The sequence below is a fragment of the Anser anser genome, assembly GCF_964211835.1.
Source record: "Anser anser genome assembly, chromosome: 4".
Classification (NCBI taxonomy): Eukaryota; Metazoa; Chordata; class Aves; order Anseriformes; family Anatidae; genus Anser; species Anser anser.
In genome coordinates, this window is record NC_139724.1 from 62053659 (window position 1) to 62061463 (window position 7805).

The 7805-nt window shown below is 39.1% G+C and overlaps 1 long non-coding RNA gene across 5 annotated transcripts in view; it reads right to left on the reverse strand.

Moving 5' to 3' along the window:
• The window catches only part of LOC310898551, a 134165-nt gene extending 128048 nt beyond the window's left edge, over positions 1 to 6117 (reverse strand). For all 5 annotated transcript variants that reach the window (XR_014583414.1, XR_014583415.1, XR_014583416.1 and 2 more), the window contains exon 1: positions 3337 to 6117. This is a non-coding gene — a long non-coding RNA (uncharacterized lncRNA). The remainder of the gene's footprint in view (positions 1 to 3336) is intronic.
• Positions 6118 to 7805: the final 1688 nt, after the last annotated feature.

The window sequence follows — 7805 nt, forward strand, 5'->3', positions numbered from 1 at the left end:
TATATATATTCTGACATTTCTATTATGTCTTTCTCCCTTAGTTCATGCTTTGTTTTATGCTCTCTTTGATTTTCATCCTTTCCACAATGAAGAGAGAACTTTGACATTAGTGTATTGTTTTGCAGCTAATATATTAATCCATGGTGACTTTATTTGCATAAGTTTAATCAAACCCAAAACTGACAATAAGGAAGCAGGGAGGCTTAAGGCATTTCTTTAAATCTAATTAGGACACAGAGGATTCCCTTAGTATGAAACAAACATCCTGACTGGGAACAAAATAACTTTTTTTTTTTTTTTTTCTGACAGAATTCTTTTTCCCATACAAGGTATTGTTTCTTCCACGCAGATTTCAATTCTTTTATAGTCCTGGTGGAGTCCTTCAAATTCTACATGGCAACAACTGACAAAGTATTAAGGAATCATTTGAAAAATGCTACAGTTGCAGTGCAAAATGCTTCCACCACCAGAATGAATTGTTATAAATGTTGTTCTGTTTCAGTTGATGAAACTGCATCTCTTGATGAGACAATAAGTATTCTCAGTAGTATTGTTTCATGTGCTGACACAAAGAAATAATCAAACTATCAAAATATGTCCCAACATTTAAGTGGCATGTCAAATAACATCTGTTAATACTCTAAATCGTAGAATCATAGAATATCCCAAGTTGGAAGGGACCCACAGGGATCATTGAGTCCAACTCCAGGGTCCCCAAAAGACCACCCAAAAAATAACACCATGTGTCTGAGAGTGTTCTTGAACTCGGCAGGCTCGATGCCATGACCACTTCCCTAGGGAGCCTATTCCAGTACCCAACCACCCTCTCTGGGACGAACCTTTTCCTAACGCCTCCCCTGTTGCAGCTTCAAGCCATGGTCACCAGAGAGCAGAGCTCAGCGCCTGCCCCTCCGCTCCCCTTGTGAGGAAGCTGTAAACCACGATGAGATCTTCCCTCAGTCTCCTCGTCTCCAGGCTGAACAAACCAAGTGACTTCAGCCGCTCCTCAGACGTCTTCCCCTCCAGACCCTTCACCATCTTTGTAGCCCTCCTTTGGACACTCTCCAACAGTTTTATAGCTTTCTTATACTCTGGCACCCAAAACTGCATGGAGCACGCAAGGTGAGGCTGCACCAGCGCAAAGCAGAACAGGACAATCCCTTCCCTCGACCATGCCATGCTTGATGCACCCCAGGGTATGGTCGGCCCTCCTGGCCACCAAGGAACACTGCTTGCTCATGTTCAGACTGCTGTCGACCAAAACCCCCAGCTCCCTTTCTGTGGGGCTGATCCCCAGCATCTCATCCCCCAGTTTGTACGTATAGCCAGGGTTGCCCATTCCCAGGTGCAGAATCTGGCACTTGCTCTTGTTAAACTTCACATTGTGGGTGATTGTCCAGCTCTCTAATATGTCAGTATCTCTCTGCAAGGCCTCACCACCCTCAAAGGAGTCAACAGCTCCACCCAATTTGGTATCATCCACAAACTTGCTCAAAAAACATTCAAGTCCTACAGCCAGATTGTTTATGAAAACATTAAAGAGAACTGGTCCCAAAACAAAGCCCTGGGGAACCCCACTAGTGACAGGTCGCCATCCCAATGTAACCCCACTTACAAGAACCCTTTGGGCCTGACCCGTCAGCCAATTGTTCACCCAACTTATTATGCTTTTATCTAACTGTTTTCTGTTCATTCTGTCCAGAATGATACTGTGAGACAGTATCAAAAGTTTTGCTGAAATCCAGAAAGATTAAATCAACTGGCTTCCTTTGGTCAACTAGATGGGTGATCTTGTTGTAAAGGGAAATTAAGTTTGTTAAATGTGGCCTTCCCCTTGTGAACCCATATTGTCTGTAACCAATGACTGTGTTGTCCTTCAGGTGTTTTTCAATAACTCCCAGAATAATCTTCTCCATAATTTTACCAGGCACTGAAGTAAGACTGACAGGCCTGTAATTGCCAGCATCTTCTTTCTTGCCCTTCTTGAAAATAATAATATTTTTTTCCTGTTGTTCTAAATTAGTAGGGTAAAGATATAGTGACTATTCCAAAATTCCGAAAAAAATAGTGGATTTTATACACATGTCCATACATGTACATAGAAAATCACACACAAAATAGTATAATATATTAAAGATATCATTAACAATTAATAATACTTGTGCACTTCTTGTCATGGAATTTGAGCCTAGTCAATAAGCATATTTAAATATCTTATGCAAAATCTACAAAACAATCGAAAGCTTGAATGCAGACATGGCATTTTTTTGAAACAGAAGTCTAAGAGGGCACTTTAGTTTTAATATTTTATGTCAGAGACACTAAAAAGATCAAAGAAAGAAAAAAAGTGTTTCTCTTCTTATTAGGGATGTACCATGTCCATCCATGTGCAGCTGGAAGACTTTTCTGTATAGAAGACAGAGACAAAACCATAAAATCATAGAATGGTTTGAGTGGGAAGGGACCTCAAAGATCATCTAATTCCAACCCTCTCTGCCATGGGCAGGGACACCTCCCGCTAGTCCAGGTTGCTCAAAGTCCCATCCAACCTGGCCTTGAACACTTTCAGGGACGGGGCATCCACAGCTTCTGTGGGTAACCTGTGCCAGTGCCTCACCACCCTCTGACTGAGCAGTTTCCTCCTAAAAGCTAATCTAAATCTGCCAGCTGATCACAGGTATTAAGAAACTGAAGCAAGCACATGCCTAAATTCTACATAAGCCAATTTTTTACACCTAAGCCAACAAATCTTAAAATATAACCCAAGGAAACTTCAAAGCCTACCCTTTTGTGAGGTGAGTGAGCAGCAATGGCTGGCGGCTCCTAGTGGGACAAGAGCTGGGAGACAGATCCTGGGCAGAGTCCTCCCCAGCAGGGCCCGTCCCACAGCACCAAACGAGGGAGCAGGGCAGGGTAGGGTCCATGGCCAGGCCCAGCCAAGAGCCCAGAAGATCAGGGAAATCCGTGTTGATGACAGGACCAAGGTTCAGGCAGGAGTAGGCCCAGCGGGGCTGTGAGAAGCTGGAGCCCAGCCCTGCTGCGGCACTGCTGAAGCACTGATGGTGCTGGGGGTTGAAATGGGGTCCTGGGCCATGGGAAGGGTTGGGTGAGCTCCAGGGGTGTGGCAGGGACTGGTAAAGCTGGCAGAGAAATGCCAAGACCTGGCACACACCCAACTACTTTTTCAAAGGCATGCCAGTTTGTGAAATTTGGGGCAACAGGTATAAACATGAACCATATCAGTATTTGGAAACCTACTAAACTAATGGTTTCTCTATGAGTAATACTTTGCTTTCCCTCTCCAGACACAGCCCAACTCTGGAGAGCCATACATACCTTCAATGGGGTCATAAGATAGCTTTAATTGATAGCAAGTAATGACTGGCTGAGTGGTTTAATTCCCAGTGCACAATTGAATTCAGTTCCAAGTGGGGGTGCATCTGTTGCTGTGATGGGACAGAACCAGGACAGCTGACCCAAACTGGACAAAGGGACATCCCAAAACATTTGGCATCATGCTGAAAAATAAAATTGTGGAAGTTGGCCAGGGTGGTGAGCACTATACTGGTGTGGGATGGGCATCAGTTAGCTGGTGGTGAGCAATTGCATTATGCATCATTTGTTTTGTATATTCCTTTTTATTTTGTATTAATATTTTTCCCTTCCTTTTCTGTCCTGTTAAACAGACTTTATCTCAACCCATGAGTTTTACCTTTTTTCCGATTCTTTTCGCCATCCCAGTGGTGGGGAGAAGTGAGCAAACAGCTGTGAAGTGCTTAGTTGCCTGTTGGCTTAGACCACAATATCATTTCTTGTTGTTTTTTTTGCAGTTCTTACTGGGATCACCTCTGCTAACATCACATGTAATGCTCTAGCTGCAGTTTCCATATTTTAAAGCCTTTATGCATTTGCACGTTTGAATTAAGATATATACCTTTTTTTTCCTTCAAAATTTTGCCTTAGGATATACAAAAAATTTAGAGTCTTAAGAGAATAAAAAAATTCTCACTGAACAAAATGGGTAAATCAGATCATATTTGTCAGTGTTTTTTGACTGATTTTACTTGTGCTGCTTAGATCCCAGTCTTTTATATTTTGCTAGTAGGTGTGACTGATTACTTCGGAGTCTACTTTGATATCTTGACTCCACAAAAGTCATCAGTCAGTGGCAGAACTTATTCTAGGATGTCAATATTATGCACCTGCATAGAGAATAGAAAAATTAACCTAGAAAATATTTTTTGAAAATACTAGGCTATAAACCAAACAGCAACTACAAGTTGACAAATGTGATGATAAATGGGGTTGAAATTCAAAAGAAATAATGAGATTTTGAATGCTATGGTTCCCTTGGATCCATAACACTTCTACATGCTGCAATATGATGTAGCTACTACATTTGTAAGTGAATGGAACAATTTCTATTCAAAACTAGCTTGATATAAAATACTGATTCATCAAAAATAAAATCCTCTGAAAGCTTAAGCAGTAACTAGTCTATGAATGTATATGAATTATAATATTTAAAGAAATTTATTCCACATAATGGAACAAGATAAGTAAAAGAGTTTGCAGTTTTCAGGCACTTTAACAATACTGCTTACTGCTTATCTATTATTTTTGTTAGGACAGCACCTGTAGGATGAGATTGTCCTCAATTAAAACAAACTGCAGTGAAATACAGAATCTCTCTGGTAATATGAAATTCTTAATTTCTTCTCCAGCAAATATTGTCTGACAAAATTGTGCAAAATATAAAACAATAAGGCTGACTAAAGAATTTTGCAAAGAGGCTTCAGCCAGGTTTCATTTATTTTTCCAGCCATGTTTGTTCTCATCTGAAAGCTGAAAATATGCCCAATTGCACAGCTGCAGTTACAATGGTAAATACTTTTGTATAAGGAGGACTCATTCTGCTCAGCTGTAAATTGCTACAGTTACAGTGTAAAACACATGTAATTTAATTCTCTTTTGTTGGTTGTTAAATTTGAACTGAAGATTGAACTGAAGAATTTGTAGTCACAGAGGCACAAGCTTCTTTTGTCTAGTAAAAAAATATGTGTTTGGACTTGCATCTCTGTTGTTTCCCATCAGAATACCTATCAGCTGTCTCTGCCTTCACTCTGGGATTCATAGAATCATACAATGATTAAGGCTGGAAAAGGCCAAAAGGCCTCTTCAAGGTCTTTTCCACCGATATCAACCACTAAACTATGTCTCTAAAATTCTTGTCTGTTAGGTAGAGAATATGGCAGGCTGAGATGCTTATGTGCTCTAGTTACACTCTTCAAGGCTACCTACAGATTCAGATTCCCTAAGAAAAATACTAAGAATAATCTGTCCTTACTCTTTAGCTATAGATACATCAACCATTGGACGGCCTAAAGAGTGTGCATTCACATGTTCCCTGTGTGACACCATGACTACTCTGACTCCATGCATCCATACAGCAGTTACAGGGGCTGACAAAAATTTGAAGCATAACCTCATTACACAGTCTAAGTGTTACCTTGTTCTTCTTTTACCCAACACCAGCACTAGTTTGTAGACATATTATTATGCTTTGGCAAAACACTAGCAGCACAGACACAGGTTCTATCTGCCAACCCACACACTTTCATCCATATGGCTTATTCTAGCCACAGGGAAGAGAAACAAGCTATGCAGAGCCAACATGGATGGATGCAGCCAAAGTATGGATGAGAAGAATTTGCCAGCCATGCAATAATCACAGCCTGACAAAAAAAAAAAAAAAAAGAATATACACACTCTACAGCAGTACAGGTTCATGGGGAGTTGTAGACCTTTTAATCACTTTGCCACATCTGCACAAGTAACAAGTCAAATTTTCCCATGACATTTTAACAAAGGGCTCTTGCCTTTTGCCCTAGCCATCTCAGTGAGGTGCTACCATCCCTCTGTAGATGTGTTAGCAGAGAACTGTAGAAACAGCATGCCAATTAGGCAAAACTCCTAGAATAATGCAAAACTCTTCTAATAGAGGGCATATTCTGTCTTGGCTCCCGTATGAGCGAAAACATGGCTCATGCTGTTTCCAGTCATCCTATCCTGCCCCATGAATTACTTCCAAGATTGAGATTCCTCAGTTATATCATATGACTTACAAAATTTGGTGCTTTTACTCAGTCTTCAGCGCTGGATTCCCACAAATGTCAGATCCTCCAATGGGAAGTGTGAACAGCTGAAATCTAATGGCTATGAAACCTAAGAGTTAATTTCCTAGGGATGCAGAATTATTTTCTTAACTCCTCCTTTAAAAAAAAAAAAAGTAAATAAATAAAATCTTTTTTCTTTTTTTTATAATGAAAAAACATATAAAAGAATTGCAATACATTTTATTTTAGGGATTTACATGATTTCTAAATTCTTCAGTTAACACTGATGTATTTTTCATTCCAAGTCTTCACATAAATTTGAGAACAACTCTGCTTTGATTGACTATCCTGACCTATTCCAATTTGGATTGGTTAAAATATGCTGACCAAAATAACAAAAATAAATGAGACAGATTAATAATCTTACAGCATATATGATGAGAATACAATATAGAGAAAAGAGTTAGCACATTGGCTAATTATAAACATTTGTACCCATTACCTCTATGGAAACTCCATGTTATGTCAGAAAACACATTTTCAACCAAGAAAATGTCATCATTACAAATTATCAAATTGCTTGAACTTTTAAAGGAAATGTTTCATTTCAAAAGGCAAAAGAGAAGTGTTTTGAAAGCATTCCCTCATCTTCTCCCACTTCTCATTTGGAAAGGATGCTAATGATGGGAGCAAAGGAAAAAAAACTTAAGATGATAAAACTGCAGGAGATGACCTGATCCTTCAAAGTTAGTCCTTAAAATTAAAACCTCAAGTTTTGTTTAAATTTCTCATTAAAAACATAGCAAATATATTAAAATGTGTGATTCCATCCTCCCCCATACATTTAAGTGAATTTATGAGTTGTTGTTCAAGTGTTTTATAGAAAAAGAAAGGAAAATACATATATATATTAATTTTCTTTTATCAACCAGCTATACATCCACAGAAAACACATTATCTTTAATGTAAGTATTATATTTCCTTTGTAGAATTGATATTACTGATATGTGAGGACATGATGCAGCCTGTTTTTCAGATCACCAGCTGAGCAGACCAAGAGTACCTTTTTTTTTTTTTCATCTGGTATCCCCTACTGCTTTCTTTCTTTCCCAACTCCATGAAAATCTAATGAGTATAACGGAAATTCTTAGAAATGATCATTTCTCTGACCAGCATGGGAAGCTCCTATAGGATCTCTTAGCCTTCTAGATGTATGGCTTTGAGCCCAGTTTCAAAAACCCAAGATATTGGTGTAAGCCAAATTTTCAGAATTTTGCAGTTCAACCAGTTCAACTTCTAGGGCTTCATTAACCACTCTCCCCAAGTCAAAAACAAAAGGCATTCCTCCTTAGAAAACAAGAAGAAAACAAACAAGCAACCAAATAAAAAACACCATCACCCACAACAACAACAAAAACCACTGTCTAATCATAAGTACAGTATCAGCTCCTCACAAAAAATCTTTTTTAAGAGAAGATGGTTCTTGTCCTGCTTGTACAGTTTGCTTTTTGCTAGTAGATTTCAACAGAGGCTTGCAGGGAATCTTCTTCAGTGAAAGCTCAGCAAATTCAGTAGTCCAAACAGGATATACTTTCCAATTAAGGATTAGCATACTTTAACATGAGGTTGTGGATTTCAATTGGCATGATTCAAACTGAAATGTCAACCCACTTGCCATCTGGTTTATAC